This window comes from Pleurodeles waltl, chromosome 3_1, assembly GCF_031143425.1.
Source record: "Pleurodeles waltl isolate 20211129_DDA chromosome 3_1, aPleWal1.hap1.20221129, whole genome shotgun sequence".
Classification (NCBI taxonomy): domain Eukaryota; kingdom Metazoa; phylum Chordata; class Amphibia; order Caudata; family Salamandridae; genus Pleurodeles; species Pleurodeles waltl.
This window is the reverse complement of record NC_090440.1, coordinates 621,620,145-621,632,666: the sequence shown is the minus strand read 5'-3', so window position 1 is coordinate 621,632,666 and position 12,522 is coordinate 621,620,145. Positions and strand designations below refer to the sequence as shown.

At 42.7% G+C, this 12,522-nt stretch overlaps 1 protein-coding gene across 3 annotated transcripts in view; it reads right to left on the bottom strand.

The window, feature by feature from the left end:
• CD151 (CD151 molecule (Raph blood group)) overlaps window positions 1-12,522 on the bottom strand; it is a 186,055-nt gene that overhangs the window by 122,817 nt on the left and 50,716 nt on the right. For 2 of the 3 annotated variants that reach the window (XM_069223114.1, XM_069223115.1), the window contains exon 2: window positions 5,920-6,002. The exons of the other annotated variant lie outside the window; for it this stretch is intronic. The gene's annotated coding sequence lies outside the window, so the exon portion shown is untranslated. The remainder of the gene's footprint in view (window positions 1-5,919; window positions 6,003-12,522) is intronic. 3 annotated transcript variants of the gene reach the window in all.

Sequence of the window (12,522 nt, the reverse complement as noted above, 5' to 3'; positions counted from 1 at the left end):
AACTAAGCACCGTTGGTTAAGGCACCGGATAAATGAAACCATTTTTGCGGTGCGGCGCCTAACAAAGCAGACACCGCTGGTGTGCGAGAACAAAGGGCTTATTGAAGCAGCCCCAGGAAAACTTCGGCCCCGGAGGCATGTCTGATGTGCCGCGCCCTGAAGCCCGGCTGCAGAGGCGGTGCCTCGTCTGCCACTCGGGTGGAGCACGAAGTGCATCACGCCTCTTAAAATACAGGATGCCTCGCCAGCAGGCTCCGTAATCCAATTTTCAGGATGAGGCAGGAAGGGGTGGGGTGGGGAGAAACGACACTGTTTATCGGTGGACTCGGACGCCACCGGCTCCCACAGGATACGGCTGCGGCCAAGATTCCAAGCTCACTGAGGCTAGATGGCCTGAGGCAGCAAATAAAGACTTTTCAGCAGCCAAAATATACTCATTATTATTACTAAACCAGAGACCCTAAAATTCCTGAAATGGCCGGGAGTGGAGTTATTCGCAGTCAATTGAGGGAGCTTTCACACACATAAAATCTGTCTCTCTGTCCCGTCCGTCCATCCATCCATCCATCCATGGATTGGGAGTGAACGTAGTAATACTTAACATTTCACATGTTCGGAGTTTTAAGACTCGTATTTATTTATTACTGCGAATTTATATAGCGTGGACCTCGCCGAAGAGTGTTGGAGCGCTTTACAATAGAACAGAGTATTACAAGAGAAAGTGAGAGCAACACGGTAGTAGGAACCAAAATGTAAGCTACTGTGGTTGCTCATGACAAATTACTTATTTACACGGTACTTAATAATTACATAAAATATATTTATAGAAATTACAAAAGAGATACCAGGTTATACAGAAGACTAGTACATATTTACAGAATTAAATCAAGGGTAACTTAAAATAGGACACTTAACTAACAGAGTTATAGATCTCCAGATAGTTAAATAGCAGTCAGAGATATGCCATTAAAAGGTGGGGGTGAAGGCCTAGTACGGTTCTTGACCAGTGGTCTTACTGTGAAAAATAACTTTGGCAGAAAAATGTTTTGAGGTCCGTTTTGAAGGTTCTGAAGGAGGTGGAGGTGGAGGTGAAGGTTTATAGGCAGTGAATGCCAGCTTCTAGTCGCACTACCCGAGAACGACTGCGCCATGAGTAATCTTCACCACACAATTTTCACCAGGTTTTACTTTTTTGCAGGATAAAAATACAGCGTTAGAGCTAACTCACTGAGCAGTACTTATCCCATTTTGGGCACACACTCCCTTCTGCATAAGAATCATGCTTATGGGGGCACTTGGAATGAGGCCCCTCCATATGCGCCATGCCTTCAGCTCTGTCTTGATCTCACTAGAATTACTCCCCGCTGCCTTGTGTTGGATGCTGGTAAATTCATTTACCACACTTTGTGAAAAACGTTAATTTTACTATCCACACATCTTTTCAGTTAACAACAAAAGAAAGAGTCTAAAGTGTGCTTTCAGACTACCCGTGTCTTTGGAGAACTACGCATACGTTTGTTAACACAGCCTGCTTATGACAGCATGGATAGGGAGAGCTTCATTGCAGAAACAAATAAAGGGGCAGTTCTGTGAGAATCAATACATATTTTCCCTCTGTAGAAACGAATTACAACTACGTGGCTTTCTCCAATGACCGACAAGTAACTTTGAAGTGCTCTGCCACAGTACACACGAAAGGTAAAACCAAGTCACACAGGCTACCTGCTGACGTCAGTATTCTTCCAAGCCGACACTGGCAATATGTGAAACCCATGTCAAAATCAACCATGTGTTTTACTGGACCTTGAGCTGGACAGAGCACAAACATTCAATCCACCTGAACAAGTAAGGCTGCGAGTCCTACACAATCAGCAATAAAGTGGCCTACATGCATCCCGCCCCCAAATTTCGTCAACACAAGGGCTGCGTTGAATTTAATTCAGAAGAAAATATTCCAAGAATGTGACTGGGAGGTACCCGACAGCAGGAGATGAAAAGCATTGAGACTACTGGGCCTTTGCACACTTTCAAGCTGCCTTACTTTCAAAGCATGCCAACATCAGGGAACAAGCCTCAAACACAGTGAAGCCCATCTGATCGCTGAACATCGCCAATAGGTCTATATTTATCTCACAAGTTAATGACTTTCCATCTCTAAAAGTAAGAAGTGGATGTTTATGAAATGTGCATTGCTTCTTTTGTGTGTGTTTTTTTTAAAATCTAGGTTAAAATTAGGCACAAGGCTGCCAGACTTTGGATGTGTGAAAAATCCCTTGCCATGTAGCACTAGTGCCTTATCGAGAAGGAACTCTCAGAGTTCTTCCAAACATTCAACCAGTTCACACCTTCAAGGCAGATCCACTTTAACGCAGATGTCTACACAACAGCAGAGCAGAGACCATTCTTGCATCCGGTGAACTTTTTTTAATTACAGCCTGGACAAGCACTCCCCAGTTGTAAGTGGTCTAGCATACTTTTCACTGAACACAGACCATGACAGAAGAACAACACGTTAGACTCGTCTAGACTGCTCATCTTGTATTCAGTTCCAACACTGGAATCACATGCCTTTGACTACTGATGGCATTAGAGACTTGTCCTCTTAGCCCATCTGTTGCCCCTCAACCACCTTCTATTCTCCACTGTGGGCTATAGGAAGAGCAGAAATTACAGAAAGTAAACAGGGCTCTTTAGGTCCATAAAGCTAGTGGTGCAAAAGGCCAAGCTTGGGGTAGAGCTGCTCCACTTGGTTACTCTAATTGACGTGCAATGAAACAGACTGTAATTTGGCCCAAGTAGAGTCTTGTCTTGCTTCAAACTCTCCGATTCCAAGTCATATTGAGTGTGCATGCAACAAACTGCTGTCAGCAAGAGTCAAACGCCACAGCCAAACACTTAACAACATAGTACTCTAAACTGTGTCTGCCTCATGTGATCAAGAACATTTAATGCTGCCCGACTCTGAAAATCAGCCTCAGCAGCCCATCCTATATAATACATTTCTAGCTTTATAACTGTTTTTGTAGCTCCTGTTGGAATTCTACCTATGAGTTATTGTTTGGGTAGGGACCCTATATTTTCTTCTTGCATGATACACTTGGTATTTGAGCCACAGATTTGCCACAGCTGGCGAGCCTGGAAGAGGACGGAGGTATTGGATTATCTCTCAAAATGGTGAGAGCTGACAACATACTATAGTGTGTAGTTATTGGAAAAGAAACCTTTTGGTTCAGATGAAATAACCACATCCCAGTGCTTTTTAAAAAGCCTCACTTGATATGATTCTCCAAATAAAATACAGACATAACTTATGCAAAGCTACCCACTCCATTTATGCTGGTGAGGTTGCCGAATCAAGGCTGTCTTGATGTACTATAAAATAGCAACTCTCTTCAAGACATACTATTTCTAGCAGCTGGTATACTGAGGAGTAGAGAGGGCTGTTCATACTGCCATAACTAATTCACCCATTGTTACAAAAAAATAAAAAAAATAAAGAAAAACCACAAAGAAAAAAAAAAAGGAGAAAAAAATTGTGTGTATATATATATATATATATATATATATATATATATATATATATAAAAAAAAAACAGTGATGCTTTGTGGAAAGTTTTGGGGTGATCTGTCAAGCGGGGGCTGGGAAAAAGTGGGGTATCCCAAAATGATTTTACCCCATTCATTTTTCTAAAGGGAATTTTCAACAACGATAGCGCACAAACCATTGGACATAATTACATCAAATTTGGTGGAAAGCTAGGGCCAGGTCCAGAAAGCAACCATTTAGCGATTTAGTGTGAATCTGTCCAGTAGCTTTGGAGAAATTAAAGAAAATCCAAATGTGTATGTTCATTTATAGGGACATGAAGTCTCTGTGAACCCTCCCGACCCCATGCTGACGTCTAATTGGGGGGAAACATCCTGAAGAACGAGGTCTAAACCACTACTTGCCCGAACCACTACTGCTAACAATTCAACAAGGAAGTATTGGGAGCCATGTTGGGACTCTGCTTCAGCAGAGTCCCAGAATAAAAGCAAAAAAATAAGAAAAGGGTCAGGGTAGAGGCACACTGACCCCTTAGCTCTGGTTCTGGGGCCCTAGGGGGACCCTTCCCCCAAAGCAAAAAAGCATTTGCTTTTTTAATTTTCTCCATGAGTTGCAGCAGATCCAGCAAAAATGTTAAAAAACAAAAACAAAAAAACAAAACACAACACAAGCATGTGCTCTGTGCTTGTTTAATTGCAGGGGGGCATTGCAATTCTCATGTAGGGAGGGGGCCCCAGCCCCCACTGTCCCTGAACCACCACCTTCCCGGGGCTCATATTTGGTAGAATGCAGGAGGGGTGCCACCCCCCGCTGCCCCGGAGACCACCACCTCCCCAGGACGTTAAATAAAAAACAAGGCATTGTGGGCCACCCGGTCCCTCCTGCAGGCCAGGGGACCAGCACCTCCCCAGGGCTTCAAAACAATATTATGCGGCGGGGCCACCTCCCCTGGGCTTTCAATGCATACAGTGCAGGGGACCCAAGGGACCCCCTCCAAGGCTCTGGGGACCGTCACTACCCCAGGGCAATGCTCATTGAAGGGGGGCCATGTGGCCTCCCTCATGGAGCCACTAATGGCCCTGGAGACTGCCACCCCCCCCCAGGGCTGGCTTCTGCTATGTCCCGGGGTGCTCACTCCCAGTGACATAGCTGTTTGGTTTTGTTTGGTAGAAGCTGACAGCTCCCACCAAGCAAAAGCAAACAAAGTCTGCCCTCTGATAGTGGGAGCTGTCAAACAGCTCCCGCTGGCAGAAAGCAGAGGTTTCATGTTTCCCTGCACACAAATGTGCGTGCAGAGAAAAAGATGAAAACATTGCTCCCACAAGCAGGGAGCTGCTATCTAAAGCATCTCCCTGCTTGTGGGAGCAAGGCCCCCGCCGTCCTGTCACTCTTTCTCCTTCATCCCATAATGGGATGAAAGCAAGAGAGAGATGGTCATTGCAATAATCTCTCCATGCAGTGACTTCAAATAGTGAAAGCACACAAAGCAGTCACATTGAAGGTTGAGGGTTCTAGTCCAGGTGTGTCTGGGGTCATTTCCCTACTTTAATTTGTTTTCAACTTTAAAAAACGTTAAGGATCACAATGAAAGGTGATCTCACTTTTTTAATTGACAAATACATTTTTCTTTTCAATTTGTACATAAATCTCACTCTAAGTATCTAATTCATTCACCAAAGCCTAAAAAATATCTCTCTCACTCTCTCAAATTCTCTTTTTCTATCTTTCTTCCACTCACCTGCCCATTCAGACCCTTACGAACCCACTCACAGACTCACTCACACACCCACAGACCCACTCAGACCCTCAAACATCCACTTACAGACCCACTCACTTAACTACTCACAGACCCTCTCACAGGCTCACAGACCCACACAGACACTCGCACACCCAAGATACTGATGCACCCACTCTCACACCTAGACAGAAACTTACCTACTCACATACTCACTCACACTCTCACACCCACTCACAGATCCACTGAAACCTTCACACACCCACTCAAAGACAGACCCACATAGGCAGTGACTCACCCACTAAGACACTGATGTTCCCACTCTCACACACAGACAGACACTGTCAAAGCTACTCTCACCCCCAGATACATCCTTTCAAACCTATTCTCACACCCAGAGAGACAGGCCGCTGCAAACTCCCACTGTGCACGGCCAAAGGGCTGTGTACAGCATGGGGGTTGGGTAGTTAGGGGGGTTGGCTGTAGGGTCTATAAAGAAGTAAATAAACCAGCATTTTACATATAAGTGTCATTCTGCTAGGGACCTTACTTCAGAAAAAAATATTTGAGAAAGTTTATTGCCCAGGGAAAAGTAAAGCGTATAGATCACAGAGTTACAGGTGATTTACACACTGACCTTTCAATATGTATCCTGCAACAACAATGATCTTGAACAGCACTTTCTCCCGACACAGCTGTTCCTGCTTCTTAGGTGTAAGACTAGAAAGAAAAAGTGAAAGAACCATAAGTACACAATACGGACCATTCAGACACACTCAAAACAATTATAAAGTTTATGTTTGCTGAAGTGGCTGCTCCTACCCACAGTTGGAGACTATATCAGAATCCTTCAGTCCCAATGTAACGACCCCTCTGTCAGGCATGTAACCTCCAATGAGGCAACAACAGTGTGGATCCTAAATGGGGGCTGGTACTATACTGCAGTTGCTTGACCTCCTCTTGCAGCAACAAGCTGCTGCCCAAAATCTGTGTCTCTTTGTTACATGAATGGGGAGGGGAGCTTGAAATTGTTACCCTGTCAATCAGAAACATGCAAAAGAGAAGAAGTGTTTTCTGCCCAACAGCGGAAATATATGGAGCCCTCTTCAATTCTGGGTGTTCTCCATCTTGATAGTAGGTAGAGGCCCCTGAAATGTGATTCTCAACCCCCTTTCTCATCTACTCTTTCAGACTAGATGGGCACGATGATGTACAATGCTCTTTTGGTGGAACTGAGATCACACTCATGCAGCTGTATTTAATCCAAGGGAGGGATATTTCACAGTCAGTTTATGAATGTACCAGCCCTACACCAAATCTCCAAAACCATCTGGTGGCTCACTGTGTTAATGAGATGGCATACACCAGAGGCTTCATCTTGCTCTATAATGATTGAACTTGACTTACGACTTCTTACAGTAAAATATACTAAAAGGGTCCTTACGTGCCCTATTTATTCCTTGATGTAAACAAGCCTTGCAATTCTCCAAATATTTGGGCTGTGACATACGTCTTTGCACAGGTGTCAACTAGGAAACCATCACTTCTCCCACCTCCAACTCATTCTCAGCACAGCCTTTATACCACTACTTAATTAGTGTAACACCAAGACACCATCGCAACATATTCTCAACCTAATTCCACATAACAAGTATAGTCCCACCACAGGCCTATTCCTCACAAACTGGTCATCCAGATAACAGTACTCAACAAAATACTTGAAATGTATCACAGTAGGTGCCCAGTCAACATCTCCTACAAGAAAGACCAGACCATAACTCTCTTCAACATACCCTGGGCAACATATTTTATTCTTAATTCAACCAGGTAGAATTGAAGTATTGGGGTTATTCCACTTGTCTGTACCAGTTCCTCATTTGTTTTGAGCGTATGACTTAGATCTCGCCAGAACACCAACCTTCAGACATGAACTGAATGTATAATTTTGCCTTTAGGGTATCCCAATCAGGGGACTTTTGCAATATCAGAAATTCTACTTTTAAAAGTAAAGGGTGACATAAGTGTGCAAGTCTGGATAGCATCTTTAAAAAATTGAGGTAGTTCAATCTGAATGGGCATTTTCAAAGGGGGCCGTCCCACTTGAAGTGCACATATTAAGAAGAAGCACAGATGCCCTTCTGATTATCTTCATATAATCAGTGGCACAAAGGTTTATTTTTTATTTTTACAGATTTCAGTTAGAAAGGTAGGATGGTAGAGTTCACTTATCAAAACTTCTCTCTCACTTGCAACTGGAGTTCTTAGTCAAACAGCTAATCCAGCAGGGCAAAACAAATTTTATCTTTATTTTTCATTTATTGAGCCAAAATGAAAATGTATACCACAGAATCAATAACCACATACCCATAGAGTATGTCATGTACGTTGTGCATACTCTGCACTCCCTATTTCTATATTCTTTAATAAATGTTCATCTGTCACCACCTGTTGAGTCTGAGCGATATCCGTGTACTTTATTCCTCATCTGCATCCCAGTGATTACAGGATACTATAGGTCTCTGCTCTTTCCCATTCACAAAAATCTGTTTAATACTCACCACCAGTCTCTCCTCTGTTTTCCCAATACAGGTTTATCCGCCATAGATTTTGCTAGTGTGCCCAGTCCGTTAGATCCTCTTCATTCTTGTTCTTCCTAACCTCTCTCATTTGTAACTTTTCAGCAGTGGCTATTCCCATATATCCTTTTCCCCATATTTGCTTTGTGGGGCTCCTAGGGACAACATATTCAAGCTTTATGGTGTTTTGCTAGCAGCATGCCTAATACTACAAATCTGTGATGTACCTTTTGTGATTCTGGGAATAGCTAAAGCTCCTGGGAGGCAGTGTCTGGTTTTCACCACTATCTTCATGCCTGCAGCCTTTCACTGCCTCTCTCTCTCTTTCTGTTCTCTGTCTGGGCTATCCACACACACGTTTCCATCCTTCATCTGGCAGATCAGTAAATTCGCCTCTCCTACTGATCCCCCTGAGCAGTCTTTTTGTGCAATTCTTTCCATCAGTGCACCATCCCACTGTTCATTGGGAGTTGTGCAGTAAGTAATATAGCTCCAAGTGTGAAAGACAAAGAGCCCCTCATTGTCTGTCCAGTTTAAAAAGGGTCTAGCTTTACGCTACTTCTTTTTCCAGCCCACACTAGTGAGATCAGAAGACTATCAAGATCACTAAAGGTAGCTCTCACAATTTGGTACATAGTGTTTTGCAGTATGTACAAGCAACTGGGAGAAACACAATCTATGCCACTGATAGCTTCTACATTATGGAAAGAGGTAATTTGTTCAGAATTGAGCAGAGGTTCTCAGACTGTGAAGCATCTAGGTGCTCTACTCACTGAGTCACTTAGATTCTCAAATAATGAAAGTTATTTATTCCCCATTCTAAATTTATTACTGTGAGCTTTTCAACAATTTCCTTGCTAGACTATAAAAGGGATTCAGGATAGTCTTATTTCTGTTGACTATCTCAACCTAAGTCAGCTGCAATGTTGTCTAGTTCTTGTAGTAGAAGGGGGAGCTAGGTCTGTGTCTGATCCTAATAAGGTTGTGCATCATCAGTGTTCAAGGACACCATACATGTCAAGAGTTGGTCTTCTTGACAACGCTTGCAGAGTATTTTTTTATATGCAGGAAAAACCTACTATCTCCAGAGACATCACCGGATTGAAACTGGGAATCTAGTATTGCTCCAGAAACTAATATCCAGCAAAAAGGGAAGAAATGGAGACCAGACAAAGCTTTCAGCTGTTCAGGCCAAGCAGTAAAGTGAGAACAAGAACGACAACCAAAAACTGAAGAAGGCAGACAATCCACAGAGTCCAATGAGCAAGCAATCAAGCAGGAACAATTGCAACAAGACTTGACTTAAAAGTATAGTACTGATCAGGATGTGATGCCATCAGAAAGTGGTTCGGCCATCTTAGATTGGGGAGGGGTGTTGAATCGCCGATACCAAGTACACATTGTTTAGGGTCAAGGACAACAAGTGGTTATGTTTATTTTCTTCTAAGGACAAGTAGACCCAATCCCTGCAGTGCACACCCTTTGGCTGCCAGTTGACAGTACCACATTATGGATTTGTGAAAGAGTGGATTTGATTTGCAGTTACAGCAAGATTTGTATCCATATGTTCATGCTGTTTGCGCTTTTATTTATCGTTCACTAATGCAAAATCTTTTTTTAATATAACGCCTACTTTAAGGAAATGATGTGAGCTCGGCTTTTAATACGGACAGTGGTTCCAGCATAAAAATGTCTACAAAGGTTGGCAAAGTTTAACAATTTGAGCCTGTCTATAGTGCTCTTAGAGCGCTCTCTGATTATATGCAAATGCCTGTAGAAAAGCAAGATTAACAGTTTTTTGCTTTCAAAACACAGTTTACACAAAGAAGCCCAATTAGAAGAAAAATGTTTTGTTAATCTGCATTTTTATGTACTATTTCTTACAGGCATAGTTTTAGAAAAACATCTTTAATACATGCATGTAGCTCCAAAAAATAGTAATAAAAAAAAGAAAAATCAGTGTAAACCAATTTTAACAAGATGATGAGCAACATAAAAATAAATAAGCATTGTTGAGGACATTAGGTCTGGAGGAGATTGCCAGCCTTTTGGTTTTGACAATGCGGGTCTGTTTGTACATGCTTTTTCCAAAACTTTATTCTTTGTTGGTGTTGCCTGGCCTTCCACTGATGTAATGCAAACATTGGCAAAAAGGCTTTTTTTTATTTCAAGTTCACTTTCCCTAAATCTCCTTTTCCCCCCCAACTCGGGTAAAAGGTTTACTTCTGCACTTGTCAGGAGTACACTTCCAACCTTCACCACTGTGGGAAGAGATTAGAGAAGATTTGGTGAAACCCCTTAAACACGTGAGCTTGTAGGCGTCCTCAGACTCAAACAGGCATTCCAATCCTGGAGCTACCTCTTCTCACTACTTCCAGCCCCAGTAGGTAGAGTTGAGGAAAGATGGTAAAGTCATGGCATTGCTAGGATATAAACCTGGCTATGAGTCCAGAAATAATCCAGGCAGCTAGTCTCAGAGCTCTGATATAATGAGAACACTGTCATAATTTGTCACCTCACTGCATGGCATCAAAGGGACTAGTAGATTTTTTTTTTTAGTATGACAAGTAGATTTATGAAGCATCCCATCCGATTGACAAGTACATATTTTATAAAATTCCACACACCTGACTGGGAACTAAAACTGAATATCTGGAAAACATTAATATAAAAAAATATGTGAATTTGCACTGAATTATAGGACATCTAAGAAAATATAATCAAGGAATATGATTGTTTAAATCTTCCTGCATGTGGCATACTGGAAGCCAGCATGCATGAAGGAAATGGCCCAGAATATGCAGTGCAACACAAACAGAAAGCCCTAAAAATGGCTCTAAAACAAGATCGCGTTCTGAGACAAATGAAGTAGAAATTTGGACAGAGCCAGCAGAAGAGAAGAGCTGCGACACCCACGTCAGATAGCAGGCCTCAGAAGATGGGAGCTGCAACGACAGCTCCGAACCTTGGCTGACAGACGGGAGAAACTGTGGAGGCTGCACCAGACCACAGTGCTACAAGGTAAGGGACAAAAACCCTTACAATATGCATTGTGTCTCCTACCCTGATTCCAGATGTCTGCATCACTTCTCTTAATTGAGAATAATCTGACTGCCAGGGCAAAGAGTAGAGGGGATAAAAGGCAGCACTGCCTGGTACTCTTGCAGTTCCATTTGTCTGATATCATATGTCTGATATTGTAACCCCAGGTAAGATCTGTGCAGTAGGCTCTTCGTGTAATAATCTCACACAGGCCAGGTAGCTAAGCCTATACTGGTGAGGACTTTCAGCATCTATCCCAATCTAGGTACCAAATTCTTTATCAATGTTGACTGAAACATGGACACCCACCACTTCTGTTTTCTGTTGCCTGCAATATATGATTGAGCTTTCAAAGGTTTGCTGGGGTGCTGCGTCCTGGAAAAATCCACACTGATCCTCCTGCATTAAGTCCGATTACTCTCTGCAATCTTCATGATGTCCTTTGTAAATGTCTTGTAAATTTCAGTCAGTTAGATTTTGCTAGTAACAGTGGGAAGTCGCATATTACGGCATTTGGTCCTAGAAGGAGCAGCACTTTCAAACTATCAATCAATCGTTCATTGGGCCCTGTGAACAGCTTCTGCTATCTGGGAGTTGTCTTTGACGCCTCTGGTTCATGGCAACTGCAGATCAGAAACTCTGTCAAAGACTCTGCAGGCTGGCAGGACCAATTTAAAATTTTCAACCATCGGTGTGAAAAGGGAACCATAACCCCTGAAATTAATATATGCAAGTGTGTGCCTGCTGCCTGTTAGGGGGCTCGAGTTTGGCGGTACTCTCACACTCTTCCCCTGGAGACTCAGAAAAACTGGATATGTAGACGACTTATCAGCCTTCCCCCTACTACTTCTCATTATGTTATCCATCCAGAGCTTGGTTTCACTACATCTCAGAGTGAGTGAAGTTGGCCAAGCCCTTCTGCTATAGGTTATGATCTGGTTTAACAAGAAGTGCAGTCTGAATAGGGATACTACATGGGACTGCCTTAATTTGGAGAAGGGCTGGACTATCCCCCTGGCTGTGTTTTGTTTAAAATCACTTTAAAAGCTTTAGGCCTATTCAATATGTTTGATATACCCTCCACTTTGGTTAAAAGCGACAAACAGGTGGTCAAGTGACGGGTCCAGGAGTTTAGTAAATCGCAGAGATTAGATGTGGAATATAGCAAAAGGTCTACATGGGACTATATTGTGTTCTTAGCCCTGGAAGAATCATCACGTATTAAACCTTGGATCTGTCCCAGTGAGAAAGATTGCTTCTCTTTCGCTTTAAACCTGGCATGTTGTGGAGACTTCTGTGTTTCTAGGAGGATCAGATCGTAATAGCGCTTCACCTTGCCACTGCCTGGCCTTGAAAAATCTACTCGCTATGGCGAGTGAGATTTTATCACGTAGAGCTATTTTTAGGACCTACTGGTCCCTTCTGGTGAGTGAACCTGGCTGGAAAAGGAACAGGTTTTCTGTTCATTCAGAAAACGAATGAGCAATAAATATGCCTTTAAATCATGTTTTATTTTGACACATTTGCTGTCTGTTCAAGGACAGAGGTAAAATGTCAGTTTGTGTTATCACTAAAAGTTGCTTATTTTATCCTTAAAAATAGTGTTTGCTTTTTTTCTCTTA